This window comes from Rattus norvegicus, chromosome 8 (assembly GCF_036323735.1).
Source record: "Rattus norvegicus strain BN/NHsdMcwi chromosome 8, GRCr8, whole genome shotgun sequence".
In the NCBI taxonomy this organism is placed as follows: domain Eukaryota; kingdom Metazoa; phylum Chordata; class Mammalia; order Rodentia; family Muridae; genus Rattus; species Rattus norvegicus.
The window spans coordinates 37,011,000-37,028,447 of record NC_086026.1 but is presented as its reverse complement, the minus strand read 5'-3'; the positions used below and the strand labels follow the sequence as shown (position 1 = coordinate 37,028,447).

The window sequence follows — 17,448 nt, the reverse complement described above, 5'->3', positions numbered from 1 at the left end:
AATTTGGAGGGACAGGAAAATGAATAGAAATATGTAGCAGTAGGAGGTGGGTAACCGGGGTGGGGGGAGCCTCTAGAAAGTCCCAGACACCAGAGAAGGAGAGGTTCCCAGGACCCACTAGGGATGACATTAACTGAAATACCCAACAAAGGGAAAGTAGACTCTGTAGAGTTCACTTCCAGTAGGTAGGCATAGCCCCCAGCTGAGGGATGGCGGAACCCACCCATCCCAAAAATGTTAACCCAGAACTGTTCCTGTCTAAAGGAAAGACAGGGACAAAAAATGGACCAGAGACTGAAAGAAAGGCCATGCAGACACCACCCTATCCTACGGATCCATCCCATCTACAGATACCAAACCCAGACACTATTGCTGATGCCAAGAAGAGCTTTTCTAACAGGAACCTGATATTTCTGTCCCCTGAGAGACTCTGCCAGGGCCTGCCTGATATAGATGCAAATACAACCAACTCTAGGACTGAGCCTGGGGACCCCAATGGAAGAATTAAGGGAAGGATTGAAGGAACTGAAGGAGATTGTAACACTATGAAAAGAACAACAATATCAACTAATTGGACCCCACAGAGCTCCCAGGGACTAAACCACTAAACAGAGTATACATGGATGGGCCCATGGCTCCAGCTACATACATAGCAGAGGATTGCCTTATCTGGCATCAGTGGGAAGGGAGGCCCTTGGTCCTGTGGAGGCTTGATACCCCAGCATAGGGAGAATGCTGTAATGGTGAGGGGGAGTGGGTGGGTAGGTGGAAGATCTCTCTCTTAGAAGCAAAGAGGAGGAGAGATGGGATGAGTTGTTTGCAGAGGGGAGAATGGGAAAGGGGACAACATTTGAAGTGTAAATAAATAAAATAACCAATTTTAAAAAATGGGTGGGAGGGACTAACACTGAAGTTAGCAGGCGGTTCAGCCACTGCTGGAGATTCACAGAACTCTGAGGCTCGATGAAGCACTTGACATATACAACAGCATTGCTCTGGCACAGTGACTTGTGCTCAGGGGAGTTAGAAGGTCTAGGGAAAGGTCTGCCTGTGCTGATCTTAGTCCTGTAGCTACTTAGCCACTCCCAGAGTGCTTAGGAGACAGTCCCCAGCTAGAATGGTAGGCACGCCTGGGGCTACAAACCAGAGTGCCCCAGAGGGGTGGGAAAAGCGGCCCAGCTCATAGAATGCAAAGATCAATGTGGCTTGCAGAGGCTCTGTGACTCAAAGAAAGGAAGCTACTGAAGTCACGATGGTTTTTACAAATACTGGACGCCTGTCTGGTGCAGGTTTGCTGCCGCATATGTCACAGGGAAGACAAGGGTCCTCAAGCCCAGCTGCCTGCTCCTGGCTGTCTGTAGTTTTGAAGATCCCAGGAAGCAGGCGCTCTAACTCCTTAGGTTTTCATGATATTGGCACTTCCACACTTGACTTCTTTCTTTTTACGATGCTTTATAGGTCCCTGTTTTTTTAAATCCCTTCTTCTATATTTATTTAAATTTTAATGCATTTTTCACTATCAAGCAATGTCCCCCCTCACCCCATTTTGGTACTTATATGGTTACTCTTTTTGTTTTTTATTTCTACTATATTCTTAAGAGTATTTTGACTTTATCTTAATTTTTAAAAAGCTTTTTCCCCCTCTCATTTTTGAATCTTCTTACATTAATTTTGTTTTGGGGACTTTTTCATTATTAAGGAATCCTTTGTTGTTTTCCTTTTTAAAAAATTTTATTTAGTCTTTTTTTACAGTTCAGATTTTATCTCCCTCTGGTCCACCCTGTGACTGTTCCACATCCTCCCTCTCAATATCCCCCCAGCTCCACGAGGATGTTCCCAACCCCCAACCCCAACCCCCACCTCAGCAGACCTCTAAATTCCCTGGGGTCTTCAGTCTCTTCAGGGTTAGGTGTATCTTTTTTTGACCGAACCTAGTCCTGGAAGTCCTCTGTTGTATATTTGTTGGGGGCCTCATAACAGCTGGTGCCTGGTTGGTGGTCTGGTGTCTGAGAGATCTCAGGGTCTAGGTTAGTTGAGACTGCTGGATCTCCTATAGGTTTGCCCTCCTCCTCAGCTTCCTCCAGCTTTTCCCTAATTCAACCCTGTACAGGGGTCAGCAGCAGTTTGTTGGTTGGGTGCACATATCTGCATCTGACTCTTTCAGCTGCTTGTTGGGTCTTTGGAGGGCAGTCATGATAGGTCCCTTTCTGTGAGCGCTCCATAGCCTCAGTAGTGGTGTTAGGTCTTGGGGCCTCCCCTTGATCTGGATCCCACTTTGGGCCTGTCGCAGGACCTTCTTTTCCTCAGGCTCTGTATCTTTGAGTATACTGTTCCTTTTCCTTTCATTACATGCTTCTCTAGCTCTCTTCTTATTCCCCTCTGTTCATTTAACCTTGCTGTTCTCCATCTTCTTCTCATTCACCAATCTTCCTTTACCTTATTCAGTTACCATTTCCAAATTCACCCTAAATAAGTTTAATATTATAATATATGCCATGTTAGTTCTTTTTCTATTTTCGTAAAAATCAATGATACACAAATGCTGTCTAATTGTAAGTGTGCCTCCATATGCTGTACAGTTTGCTGAGGACTGGGAATTGATCCTCAGTAGTTGACTGATCATGAACATCTTCAAATAGAACTGGAGAACATCCCAAACCAACAGATACACATATTGCAATATAGGAACACAGGAAATGAGAAAACAAGGTCATGTGACTTTGCTGAAGGATTACCTCATCTCAGCTACTCAATTAAACGGTATTTTTTTGTTTGCTGCTTTGTTGTCATCGGTGTTGTTTCCAGACAGGGTTTCCCTGTGTAGCCCTGCTGTCATGGAACTCACTCTGTAGACAGGCTGGCTCCAAACTCACAGAGATCTGTCTGCCTCTACCTCCCCAGTACTTGGATTAATGGCATGTGTCACCAGTGCCTGGCAAATTAAAAGGATTTGTTCTAAGAGCAAAATGTTGCTGAGGATTTCAGAAGTTTACTAGTGAAAAATGATCGATGACCCAAAGGAAGTCACAGATGAAAAGAAATAGTGAAATAAGTCTAACACTCTGGATAGAAAAACTAGCCACAGAGTTGGAGAAAATGTCATCAGTGTGAAAGGAGTGTCTCCAACACTGAAGAGAAACTCAAGAATAAAACTGAACAAAGTTTTGAGACAGAAATCACTATGTAACCCTGAGAGCCTCAAACTAACAAAGATGTGCTGCCTCTAGTTGGTATAATGAAGGCAATCCTGAGGGGAAGTTTCTACAAGAAAAAAAACAAAACAACAAAAAACGAAAACCATAGCAATCTCAAATAAGAAACCTAATAATGCTCTTTAGGCCACTGGATAAACAAGAACAAACTCAGTCCCAAATTGGTAGACAAGGAAAAATAAGATCAGAAGGGTAATAATGAAATAGAAATGAAAAAAATATACTAAAAATGAAACAGCTTTTCTTTCAAAAGAAAAACCCATTTAACAAACATTTAGTTAAATTACTCAGAAGAATAGAAGAAAAGCCCCAGATTAGTAAAATTAATGATGAACACAGAAACATTGTAGCATATATCCAATGAAATCCAAAAAAAAAAACAAAAAAACAAGGCATACATTGAAATGTATATTTTACTAAACTGTAAAATCTTAGAGAAATGAATGAATTTTTAGAAGTGAATGATCTACCAGAGTTAAACCAATGTGAAAAACATTAAAAATATCTAAAAACAATCAATACAATTGAAGCCATAATTTCCAAGTCTCTCAACAAAAATAAATAAGGGTCTATATGGAGTCAATGCAAAGTTCTATCAGCCCTTTAAAGAATAGCTAACATCAATACTTTTCAAATTCTTATATAAAGTAGGGAGTGAAAAGGAAATTTTCTAAACTTTTTAGGCAGAGAATACTATTTTGATTCAAAAATCAGACAAAGACTCACAAAATTACAGACCAACACCAACTTCCCCGATGAACCTAGACACAAAAATTTTCAATAAAATATTTGCAAACTAAATTCAAGAACATATCAAAGTAATTGACCATAATCAAATTGACCTCATTCCAGATGTACAAGAAATAATAAGTGTAATTGATCACATAATGGCCTCAAGAACAGAAGTTACATGGTCATCTCAATAGATCCAGAAAAGCTCATCGACAAAATACAACAACTCTTCATAATAAAAGCCCAGGGGGCCTAGGAGCAGAGGGAACACTCCTTTACTTAATAAAGGCTACATATGACAAACACATTAGTACCATAATGCTAAACAGTGACGAATGTGAAGCATCCCCACTAAGATCAGGAGCAAGCAAATGGCACTCATTACCCCAGCTCCTATCCAATATAGTGCTTCATGTCTTAGTCCAGGAGCTAAGACGAGAAGCAAATGGGGGTAAGCCAGGGAGATCTCCCTTCTTAGAGAAGTATGGGGATGGGGGCAGGAGCTATATGAGGGGGACTGGGAAGCCAGGGGGCTGATATTGGGATGCGAAGTGAAGAAGTAAGCTAATAAAAATTAAAGCAAATAAAGGGATATAAATAGAAAAGGAAGAGGTGGAAGTGTTCTTATCTGCAGATGAGATGATTCTACACATGAGAGATCCTAAAGTGTGCACCACGAAACTCCTGGAGCTGATAAACACTTCAGCAAAGTGGCAGGCTACATAATTAACATTCCAAATATACCAGCTTTCTTCAATACTAATGACAAGAATACTAAGAGAGAAATCTAAGAAACAGTCTCATTCACAATAGTCAAAACAAACAAACCAAAACATTGGTGCGAACCTAACCAAAGAAGCAAAAGACCTCTACAACGAAACTTGGAAACGTTGAGGAAATTGAAGCAGACTGTAGAAGATGAGAAACTGTGCAAGCTGATGGGTTACCAGGATTAATGTTATGAAAATGGTCACCCAGCAGCAGCCACTTACAAATTCAATGTGATTCTAGTAAAACTTCAGACAGAAATCTTTATGGTGGTGGTGGTGGTGGTGGTGGTGGTGGTCTGTGTGTGTGTGTGTGTAATTTAAAAAAAACACCTTAAATTTTATAAGGGATCAGAAAAGACCTTGAGCAATAAGAACTCTGCTGCAGATTTCACTGTACTTGATTTCAGGTTATACCACGGAGCCATAATAATAAAAACAGCATGATGTTTACACAAAAATAGACACACATATCAGTGGGAAGGAGATATAAAAAGGAGCCAGATAGATGTCCTCACAACTATAGCAACATGATTATTGACAAAGAAACATAAAATACCCATTGGAGAGAAAAATAAATAAGCAAAAAAGTAACCTTTTTAACAAGTGCTGTTGGGAAAACTGGATATCTACATAAAGAAAAGGAACGAAAGTTGGTCCTTTCCTCTCTCCATGCACAGAAATAAATTCGATGGCTCTCAGGTCTCAATGCTAGTGTTGAAACTCTTAAACTGTCGGAATATAAAGCAGAGAATATAAAGTACATGTAGACATAGGTAAGGACTTTCCAAGTACGACTCCCGCCACTCAGGAAATAGTCTTCAAGTGGGATCTCATGAAATCAAAAGTTTCTGTACTTCAAAGGAAACTGCAAAGTGAGTGAAGAGGCAGCCTAAGGACTGAGAAAAATCTTCCCTAGCTTTACATCTGACAGGTGGTTCATTTCTAGACTATACAAAGAGTTAATCATATCTAAGCATCAAGAAAACAAACTCTCTGACTTAAAAAAAAACCATGGAATTGAACAGATTTCTCAAAAGAAGAAATACAAATGTCTAATAAGTACTTTAAATATTCAATATCTTTAGCCATCAAGGCAATGGGAATTAAAACTATTGTGAGTTCTCACCTTACTCTAGTCAGAATGGTCATCACCAAGAAAGCAAATGATTGCAAATGGTGGTGAGGATGTGTGGAAAAGGTCAACATTTAAATATGAGAATTCCTCTAAGCTCCTCTTGTCTCCGTGTATTTTTTTCTTTAACGACACCAAACATTCCCATGATCATGCACATGAATATATGAATGTATGTGCTTGACTGAGTGTGTTTGCATGTGTGTGTGTGTGTGTGTGTGTGTGTGTGTGTGTGTGTTCCACATTATACGTTGAGTCTAGACTCCTGTTCTTAGTACTATAGGGAACTGATACTGTCAGGAAAATATGAACCCCCCCAAATACATACAAACGGATATCTTGAGTTAAATAATGATTAATAAGAGATAAACACTTACTCTCATGGAATGATTAATGGAACAAAGGAAAAGTTAAGTGGGCATCAGGAGTGTTTGCAAAGGATTAAAAGAAAAATATTAGAAACACAAAGCAGAACTCCCTTGTTAGGCTTCTGTTTAGCTCTCCTTCCTGGAACTCACCCGTTTCTCCCTCAGGACTGCATGTTGGATGATCATAGGAACTTGGGGATACTTTTATAATTTAGGTAATGCTAAAAATTAGATGCTTGCATAGAGCTCTGTTCATGCCTAGAAATCTCGAAGCTTTTTCTGGCTTTGAGATATAGAGGAACCAGAAAAGAAAGCTAACACTGAGTTGTAATTGCCTGAGTGGTGAATGTGTGTCCCAATTTGCATACAGATCCTGTAGTCATTGCCTCTTTTTTTCCCCATGCTGTTGCTGATAGAAGGACTCACCCTAGAGTTCTGCACATGGCTAAACACAGAACCAGACACTGTGCAGCTGAGAGTGGTGGTAGATTTTTAGCCATCTACCCATAGACTGAGAGAGCAGAACATGGCAGACCACACAGGGTCTTACGGGGATCACAGTGTGGAACAGATTAAGCAGGAGTTGTGGAAGCAGACTTTGTATTTACAGCTTCTGTGGGAGTTAGTGAATGGCTGCTTTAGCAACAGCTGAGTTATTACCACAGGGAACTGAATCCTACCTCCCTCTGGAAGCAAGCTCTACACGTAGGCTCACAAAGAGAATGGTTGTTTGATAGCAGACTTATTTCTGGGAGCATGGGAGGGAGAGGAAACTGAAGTTGGCCTCTTAGAGGCCCTTTCAGTTTTTCCTGCTTGTCAAGACACAATATTGGACCTTCTATGTTGGCAAAAGCTGGATGGTTTAGTGACTCTTGGCATCTAATGATATCTTTGTCTGACCATTAATTCAACTCTAAGCTAACCAAATTCAGATGGCAGCGACTGGAGATGACAAACACAGACTTTGGGGTGCCAGCTCAGAAACCCCTGCTAAACAATCAAACAGTAACAACAACAGCAGGCAGCAAAAGTCAATGAACTCCTGGGAAGGATCTGATTTTCACTTTCCACATAATCTATGAGTTTATAAGAAATGCAAAGGTATTAGAAAATATAAGATGTATCTGAATCTTCCCAGGTATCCTTGCCACTTCCCCTTCAAGCATAGGCGAGTGAATCCAGTCCATGCACAAATCTGAATGGTCAGTGGCACCTGGTGGTGACAGTGAGTGGGTAGTGAGGGGAGGAGCACTGGAGAGAGATGGGCAGGAATAGAGTGTGTTAAAATGCACATAATGTTTTTAAATATAGAAGTTACATTTGTTAAAATTATATATATATACACATACATGTAATTTAAAAATATATATATATATAATTTTAAAAGAAAATAAACACAAAATATGAGTATTGATAACATAATCACTCACCAGAAGGTAAATACAGAATTTATACCATTGACCAGTAAAAATCATTTGTCTGGTATAAGACAGGAAAAGAAATAAGGAAGAGAATGTGAAACAGGAATAAATCTTAATATAACAGTAATTCTAATAAATGTAAAAGTGTTACATCCACTGATCAACTACATAGTCTTAAACTATTGTATAGAAAATGTGTCCAGCAGCATTTTTCTTATTAAACAAAATTCAAACAAGTAATTCAAATAGCTAGCTATCAGTATAGTGATTGGAAAATATAAGTCTGAAACTATGAAATGGAAGCTTGGCTGTAATAATAAAATGTAAAGTATAATATAGTTAAAAACTTCATGAGAGAGAACATGCAGAATGGAGGAATGATGATATAGTGGTTACAAATATCTCTAGCGACATAACATCAAAAGGAAAAGGTGGATCACACAATAGAAAGTTTGTATTGTAAAGATGGATTTTCTTCCCCAATAATATACAAATTCTGTGTGTATTTTTTACTTTTATAAATGGATAAAATGATCCTAAAACTTAACCACAGATTGCTAAGGTGGTTTTGAAAGATTAGAAGATTCAATATGTTCTAAATAAGACATTTAATGATATTAAAAAAACAAATAATGATAGTATCATACTAATCTAAGACCAAAGCAGTGAGTGACGGGGTAGGATAGAGTTGTAGAAAGTCAGTAGTTACATGGTAAGTCAGCACAAGAAAAGGTGTTACAAACCAGCAGGAAGGATGGTCTGGTCAGGGTATAATGCTGTACCAGTTCACCCTGTGACAAAACACTGGATGCTATGACCGAACACCCAACCATAAGCAACCTAAGATATGCAAGTTTTACTCTGATTGATGATGCAAGAGGACAGAGCCTTTCGTGACATGAAAGGCACAGCCATGGTAGGGTGGAGGGTGATCATCTTGCATTCATGGTCAGGAAATATGAATGTGGAGCTTTAGCTCACCTTCTTTTTGCTCAGTCTAGGACCCTAACATATGCAATGACATCCACATGGTAACATGGGGGTCTTCCAATTCCAATTGTCTTCTTTTAGAGATGTCCTCACAGACATACCCAGTAGCTTATTGTGTAGACTCTAACAAGTTGGCAATCATTAACCAACACAGATAACTTGCAGGTCTTGGAGCAACTTAGTTGTCTATCCTACAGGCGTTCCTCTTCCGTGCATATGGAAGTGCTATTATTGGGGTGTCACTGCATTAGGTAGACACTCATTTCTACACCCTCAATGAAAGCTCTGAGCACCCAAAAGACAGTTACTTTCTGTCCTGTGTCTCAGGGAATTTCTGTGAAAGGAAACAGATTCGACCAGGAAAGGGTGTTCTTCTTCCCATAACTGTGTTCTTGGCAATGGTTCACGGAGTGAATCCATCTCCTGACTATGAATTGAAAAAATATACGAGAAAAGCCAAAGACTCACAAAGATTCACAAACACATGAAACCATGGCAGCCTCCATCAAAAAAGTCTCTTTCCAGTTCTACGAGTTTTTTATATTTAGAGCAGAATCAGACATGTTCATGAGGTTCTAATAACATCTGCCTTGTCTTCCAGGGCCGCTGCATTCATCATGGTCTTCAGGTGAGGGTTTGTCACTCTAAGACATAGTATACTATAGTTTAGATCTTAAATGTCTCCCCAAACTTTAACATACATTAAAGCTTTGTCACCATCCTGGTGCTATCGGGTGTTTTGGAAACAGTGGTGAGGTGAGGCGGAGTGGAAAGCCTGCGTCATTGGAGCATGCCATTAAAGGGGATATGGGACCCCAGCCCTTCATTGCCTCTCCTTCGCTTCTCAGCTGTGCTATGTATGATTTTGTTCCGCTTATGTTTCCACAATGAGGATGTGTCTTGCCAAAGGCACAAAGGAACCAGAAAACTCTGAAACTGTGAGTCAAAATCAACTCTCTCTATACTAATTTGTTTATTTACATATTAATTTCAGTTATTTACTAATGTGATAGCTGATTAACATAAGGTGGAACAAAATGCATTGTCCCTCTAGTATGTGTTATACAAAGGCAGAAGAGGTAAGAGGAAAAAGACAGAGTCTTATTAAACATGACATCTTACTGGAGGCTGATAAAGAATCTCTAAGTGTACCTTTTAAAGAGTCCAGAGTAAATAAGTCTGGAGTTTCCTCAGAAAATTGGACACTGAACTACCTGAGGACCCAGCTATACCTCTCTTGGGCATATACCCAAAAGATGCCCCAACATATAACAAAGACACATGCTCCCCTATGATCATAGCAGCCTTATTTACAATAGCCAGAAGCTGGAAAGAACCCAGATGTCCTTCAATAGAGGAATGGATACAGAAAATGTGGTACATCTACACAATGGAATATTACTCAGCTATCAAAAACAATGACTTTATGAAATTCATAGGCAAATGGATGGAACTGGAAAATATCCTGAGTGAGGTAACCCAATCACAGAAAAACACACATGGTATGCACTCATTGATAAGTGGCTATTAGCCCAAATGCTTGAATTACCCTAGATGCACAGAACACATGAAACTCAAGAAGGATGACCAAAATGTGAATGCTTCACTCCTTCTTTAAAAGGGGAACAAGAATACCCTTGGCAGGGAATAGGGGGGCAAAGTTTAGAACAGAGGCAGAAGGAACACCCATTCAGAGCCTGCCCCACATGTGGCCCATACAGCCACCAAACTAGATAAGATGGATGAAGCAAAGAAGTGCAGGCCGACAGGAACCGGATGTAGATCTCTCCTGAGAGACACAGCCAGAATACAGCAAATACATAGGCGAATGCCAGCAGCAAACCACTGAACTGAGAACAGAACCCCCGTTGAAGGAATCAGAGAAAGGACTGAAAGAGCTTGAAGGGGCTCGAGACCCCATATGAACAACAGTGCCAAGCAACCAGAGCTTCCAGGGACTAAGACACTACCCAAAGACTATACATGGACTGACCCTGAGCTCCAACCGCATAGGTAGCAATGAATAGCCTAGTAAGAGCACCAGTGGAAGGGGAAGCCCTTGGTCCTGCCAAGACTGAACCCCCAGTGAACATGATTGTTGGGGGGAGGGCGGTAATGGGGGGAGGATGGGGAGGGGAACACCCATATAGAAGGGGAGGGGGAGGGGTTAGGGGGATGTTGACCGGGAAACCGGGAAAGGGGATAACAATCGAAATGTAAATAAGAAATACCCAAGTTAATAAAGATGGGGCAAAAAAAAAGACCCAACAGAGGAAAAAAAGAGTCCAGAGTGATGAAAGGTATTTTCTAATTATGTATCTAAGAAATGAGGGGATAGGAGAACGTCTCTAAGAAAGAGGATAGTTTGTGACCTAAGTGTAGCTTATATTTACCATGGGAGGGTTAATATTTTTGCTATGCTCTATTCATATGAAATAATAAAGCTTAGTTGAACCCCCTTTCTCTGCAGAATCACCTTGGTGGCTGGGACCCTGTACATATACCCTGAAAACTGGAGGGCCTTCAAGGCCCTCATCGCTGCTCTGTACAGCGGGACTCAGGTCCCTGTGCTCTCTGCACCACCCCACTCCCACTTCGGCCAAACCAACAGCACCCCCGAATTTCTCAGAAGATTTCCTGCCGGCAAGGTTCTAGCCTTTGAGGGCGATGACGGATTCTGCGTATTTGAGAGCAATGCCATCGCCTATTACGTAAGCAATGTGGAGCTGCGGGGAAGTACGCCAGAGGCAGCAGCTCAGGTGGTGCAGTGGGTGAGCTTTGCTGACAGTGACATTGTCCCTCCAGCTAGCACCTGGATGTTTCCCACCTTAGGCATCATGCACCACAACAAGCAGGCCACTGAAAATGCCGAAGAGGAGGTGAAGCGAATCTTGGGGCTGCTGGACACTCACCTGAAGACACGGACTTTTCTGGTTGGTGAGAGAGTGACACTGGCTGACATCACAGTTGTCTGTACCCTGTTGTGGCTCTATAAACAGGTCTTAGAGCCTTCTTTTTGCCAGGCCTTCCCCAATACCAACCGATGGTTCCTTACCTGCATTAACCAGCCCCAGTTCAGGACCATCTTGGGGGAGGTGAAGCTGTGTGAAAAGATGGCTGTTTGATGCTAAGAAGTTCACAGAGCCAGCCAAGAAAGGATACCCCGAGGAAAGAAAAGGGCTCACGAGAAGAGAAGCAGAAAGCCACAGACTGAGAGAAAAGAGGAAATAAAGGCAGCTGCCCCAGCTCCTGAGGAAGAGATGGATGGTTGTGAGCAGGCATTGGCTGCTGAGCCCAAGGCCAAGGACCCTTTCGCTCACCTGCCCAAGAGTACCTTTGTGTTGGATGAGTTTAAGCGAAAGTACTCCAATGAGTACCCTCTGTACCCTCTCTGTGGCGCTGCCATATTTTTGGGAACACTTTGATAAAGATGGCTGGTCCCTGTGGTGGGCTGAGTACCACTTCCCTGAAGAGCTCACCTAGACTTTCATGAGTTGTAACCTCATCACTGGAATGTTTCAGCGACTGGACAAACTGAGAAAGAATGCCTTTGCTAGTATTATCCTGTTTGGAACCAACAACAGCAGCTCCATTTCTGGGGTTTGGGTCTTCCGAGGCCAAGATCTTGCCTTTCCGCTGAGTCCAGATTGACAGGTGGACTATGAGTCATATACATGGCAGAAACTGGATCCTGGTAGCGAGGAGACCCAGACCCTCGTTGGAGACCTTCCAGCATGTGGGCAAAGTCGTCAATCAAGGCAAGATCTTCAAATGAACATGTCTTGCCAGTCGCCTAGCTGCCTACACCTACCCTTCAAGGGAGATGGGGGTCATTAAAAGAAACTGAACATTGAAAAAAAAAAAGAAAGCTTAGTTGAAGACATACATGTGTTTAAGCAGAATGGAAAAGAATCTGAATGATGGGGTACAGTAGTGAAGTTGCGGGAGGCTTCATGGATGTTTGGCTGAGTGATGTGACCCCTACACTCCAGGGTTTGGAGCTTAGACTGATAATGTGGGCTTACAATATGATTATCTTTCTGGTACAATTGAGAGGATATTAAAGAATCTCTTTCAAGATGCAGGTCATGAACATAGAGGGTAAACTTTCTCCCAGGATATTATAAGGTAATATAATATAAGAGAATCTCAACAGCATAGACCAGAGGCAAAGTGAAACTTAATCTTGAATGTCAACTTGTTTAGACTTACCATGAAAAACACCTCTGTACATATCCATGAGGGTGGTTCAAGAAAGGTCTTTCTGAAGAGGGATGGCATGTATTCCACCATTCCATACAAGTGCTGACTGCACTGGACCCAAGATCCTGGCATCTCCACTATTCTTGGATCTCAATTGAAACGTAGTCTTCACCTTCCCTCACAGAATGGTACCTCATGGTCTCTTGTCAGAGAATCTGACCTTGCCCTATACTGCCTCGGTTCACTGGCTTTTAGAGCTCAAGCAACAGAGCTGGAGGGGTAGGGCTACCCAAGCCCCACTGACCCACTATGATTCAATCATGAGCCCCAGATGCCAGACATGAAACAATAAGATTTGGTGTTTTACCTGTTGGCCATCAGTCTTTCCCTGGTCCTGTATTTTCTTATTAAGCCTTCATTTCTCCCTTTGGGGATGGGAATGTTTATTCATTGCCTTAATGTATGAGGATCATGTAGCCTTTTATTTTGCAAGAGCTCAGAGTTCAATGATTGTCTTGAAACTCAGAAGAGACTTGAATGTTTGTCTTTCAAACAGGATGGGGCTGTGGAGATGCTTTAATTTGGAGTGAGTTCACTTTGCATTACAAGATAATTATAGCCCTAAAGTGGCCAGAGGTGGGATGCTTTAATTTAAAAGTCATGTATTTAGGCGTCAAGGTGACAAGGAGTGGACTTGTGATAATGTGATGGTTGGTTTTAATGTCAATTTGCTACAAATTAGAATCGTCTGGTTAGGAAGCTATAGCTGGAGAGTTATCCTGATACCCTTATATGATGTAGAAAGACACACCCCAGATATGGGTAGGAGACCAGATATAAAAGGGGGTGGCAGAAGAAAGATGGTTCACCTTTTGCTGGCTTGGCTTTCCCTTTTACTTCAGAGCTGATTCATCCTGTTGATACTACCAAGGACACCTTTGCAGATACCAGAACCAATGTTTCCAGGTTTCCATAGTTAACTAAGGAGCAGCTCTCCAGGAACTTTCTACACTTGGAGCACCAGATTGGAACCACTGAGCACTCAGTCTCTCTTTTTTCTTTTTTTTTTTCTTTCTTTTTTTTCGGAGCTGGGGACCGAACCCAGGGCCTTGCAGCACTCAGTCTCATGAACTGAACAAAAATTGGGTTGTGGGACGCTCTGATACTCGGACAACCCCTGTGAGAATAGTCCAGTTGCTAAAACGTCCTGGCCTCAAGGGCGGAAGAATTGCTGGATTCTCAACTTCTCAGGGGTGGGACATAGTTGTTACTATTTTAACATAAGCTTATCTAATAAACTCTCTTAATATATATATTTATCTTATCTGCTTTGCTTCTCCAGAGAACATTGACTAAAGCAGGGAGTTAATCTTGGTTGTCAACTTTAAAGGATTTAGAGTTACCATGGAAACTCATTTCTGGGTATGTCTGTCAGGGCATTTCTAGAAAAGTTTAACTGAGCAGTGAAGATATATCTGAAATGTGGGTTGCACTGCTCTATAGGGGTCCCAGACTGGAAAAAGGGAGAAAGCAAGCTGAGTATTTTTCTGTGCTTGCCAACTACAGACATTATGTGACCAGCTGCCTCATGCTTCTACCTCTGAGCCTTCCCTGCCAACTGTGAGCCAAAATAAACCCTTCATCCCATAAACTGCTTTTTTAAAAAACCAAGTGTACTGTCACAATTAGGAGGTCAGTAACCAGTATTGGTAACATGAAGCAGTATGGTTTGAGGGGCACCAGCATTGTCCATGTTGCCAGTCACATAACTAGGGCTTGTCTTTCTCTCCTGCTCTCTCTCCGAGATAGGGCAGATCTTTTCAATGGCTGGGCTCTGACTGGAAGATTAGGCTAGGAAACTGAGTGCCAGCAATAAAGAGAAAAAGGAGCTGTCTTAGCATGAACCATAAATACATGGGAACTGTAAGAACTTTCTTGAATGAGCCAGAGATTTTAATGAGTGTAGGAGATTATAGAAATCATCGAGCTTGGCTGGAATTGAAATAGGACTACAATGAGATGTGCCCCAGGCAGATGGAGTTGTCAAAGGGAAGGACAAATTCAAGTTGTATCAAACTGAGTAAGGGACTGGCTTCTCCGAGCAATCGCTTCCTGACTGGACATTAGAAATACAGAAATTCATGAACTTGATGAAAATCACTATCAGGTGGAATTGCTTTCTAGTGCCTCTGAACCCAGAGGTCATCTACCAAAGATCGTCTAAGCCACACAGCCCTTTCTTTTCTTACTCCCTAGAGCAGTGGTTTTCAATTTTCCTAAGCTGAGACCCTTTAATACAGTTCTTCATATTGTGGTGACCCTCGACCATAAAGTTATTTTTGTTGCTTCTTTTCTTACTGTTATGAATCATAATGTAAACATTTCTGGAGATAGATGTTTGCCAAAGGGGGCGTGACCCACACATTGTAAATCACTGCTCTAGAGTGATCTGTCCAATAGAACTGTTTGCAGTAGTAGCCATGTTCTGCGATGCCAACAGTTTCAAGTAGCTAGGGTAGTTAGCTAACTGAATTTTACATGTTACGTAACTTATTTGAATGTAAAAAGCTTCCTGTGTCTAGTGCCTACTGCAGTGAGCAGAACAGCTCTTGAGTTTTGGTAAAACTGCACAATCAACTTCTGTGTTGATCCTTCTTAGCTCCTTAAGACTCAAAAAGTGAACTACAGGATGGTTCCATGAGTGCTTGAAGAATCAAGTGCTTTCTTTCCTTTACAGCAAAGAGCTTGACGGACAAAATTTCCTAGTGCTTATGTTCTTTGGGACGTTAATATTGCTGCTGATCATCTTGAATGACTTGACCTTTCCTAGACCGAGAAGTATACACTAAAACATTTCCTCATTATCTTCTGTCAGGATTTCAGATCCTATAGTCCCATCACAGTGTGCTTGCTGCTTTCCTCTCAACCGCTGCTTATTTGGAAAGGAGGAGGAATGGGGAAAAAAAGTATCTCATATACACTTCACACACAATATGTGAAATACTAACCCAAAAGATGTCTCCCTAGCCACCCCATGACTGTGGAATTTTGAGGACTTCTTAGCTTTGGTGATGAATAAAATTCTGTAAATATAAGATCCCCAGGTGTCTTGAGCATGTTGAATTTTCTCATACATTATCCGTAGCAGGCTCAAGTTGTGTCAAGCATAAGTATCTGAAGTAGTTGGTCAGTGCCTTGTTGGTGTCTGGACTGTATTTTTGAGTCTCTTGTCCTTTCTTGCATCTTGTCATTTTTATGGTTAGATGACAGCGAGTGAAGTTCTAGGCATCAGGTCTGTATTTAAATTAAGAGGGAAGTTATGAGAAAGAGTAAAAAGACTGAAATACAGCCATTGCCTTTTTAAAGAATGTATAATCTCTTCTGGAACTGCTGTACATCTGTCATTTGCCATGAATGCATCTGTTAAATAGATACCCTTGAGCACCCAAGGAGGAGGGGAAGCAGGCGTTTAGCCTGACAATGGCCACTTCAGACAAAGACAAAATAAAACAAAACAAAAAGCAAAGAACAAAAAAACCAAGCTTACTGAACCAAGAGGAAGAGGGAAATGGATATTGGATAAGTGACTAACAGTACTTAACACTGTGGGGATCTGACTTAGCTTTCTCTGTATCGTGAGCCAGTTTTCCCTGAAGTGAAAAAGCAATTACTGATTTTTTTTTTTTTGTAACCAGTGGCCTCTAAATCACAGATCTTCCAGCATGTGGAATTGGGATGAATAAACGCTCATGACAGACCCAGCTCTTCTCAGAATCAGCTTTTTGTTTCAATGAATAATGTTAATGGGCTGAGTTCATTTCAGAACTGGTATTCTCTCTACTCTAATAGGGAGTAGTTTCTCAGGAGACTCCCCAGCTACTCATGCAAATTCATTTCTGTCAAACGCTACTGTCAGTCTGACAGACTCACTTCAACATGGCTGGGTCTCTGCATAAATTTTTCAGGTGATGAATAAGACATAAATGTAGAAAAGTGCTGAAAGATTCAAGAAATCAAACAAACAAAACTGGGTCTTTCATGTATTCGTGATAGGGAGATTGGAAGGGGCTCTGTCGTATAGTAAACATTGGAAAGATTAGTGTACACGAAATAAGAAGCGGGAGATGCTTGCTCCATACTCCAAGCATACGTGGTCTGTGAACATCACTAATCATCGTAGAGGCAACCTAGATGGCTCCAGATACCTTTTACTTGTTTAGTGGGTAATTATTCATTTCAGTGTGTTCAGTGCATTGCTTTAATAATCATCTTCTGTAAATATAACAGCTAGGAAGAAAAATCTAGGTCTATGAATCAGAGAGGCTCTCCATCAACCTTCTGTTTGAGCTTGTTTCCTGTGGTAGTGACAAACTAGTCTGGTAAAAGCAGTTTAAGGGAGTAGAGGTTTATTTGGCTCAGAATTCCAGGTTACGTAGTCCATCATTGCCAAGAAGTAAGGGCAGCAGGAAGTTGAAGCGGCTAGTAACATGACACGCACAGTCAAAAGCAGTCAGCAAGGAGCTAATGCAGAGATGCTCTACTCAAGTGTTGCAGTCCGATACAATCTGAGATCTCGGTGCAAAGAGAGATGCCTCTCATTATAGGTGGGTCTTCCCACCT

General features: G+C 41.4%; 1 pseudogene; it reads left to right on the top strand.

Annotated features, from left to right (window-relative positions):
* The first annotated feature begins 11,084 nt into the window (after positions 1 to 11,084).
* On the top strand, positions 11,085 to 12,415 carry Eef1g-ps12 (eukaryotic translation elongation factor 1 gamma, pseudogene 12; annotated as a pseudogene).
* Positions 12,416 to 17,448: the final 5,033 nt, after the last annotated feature.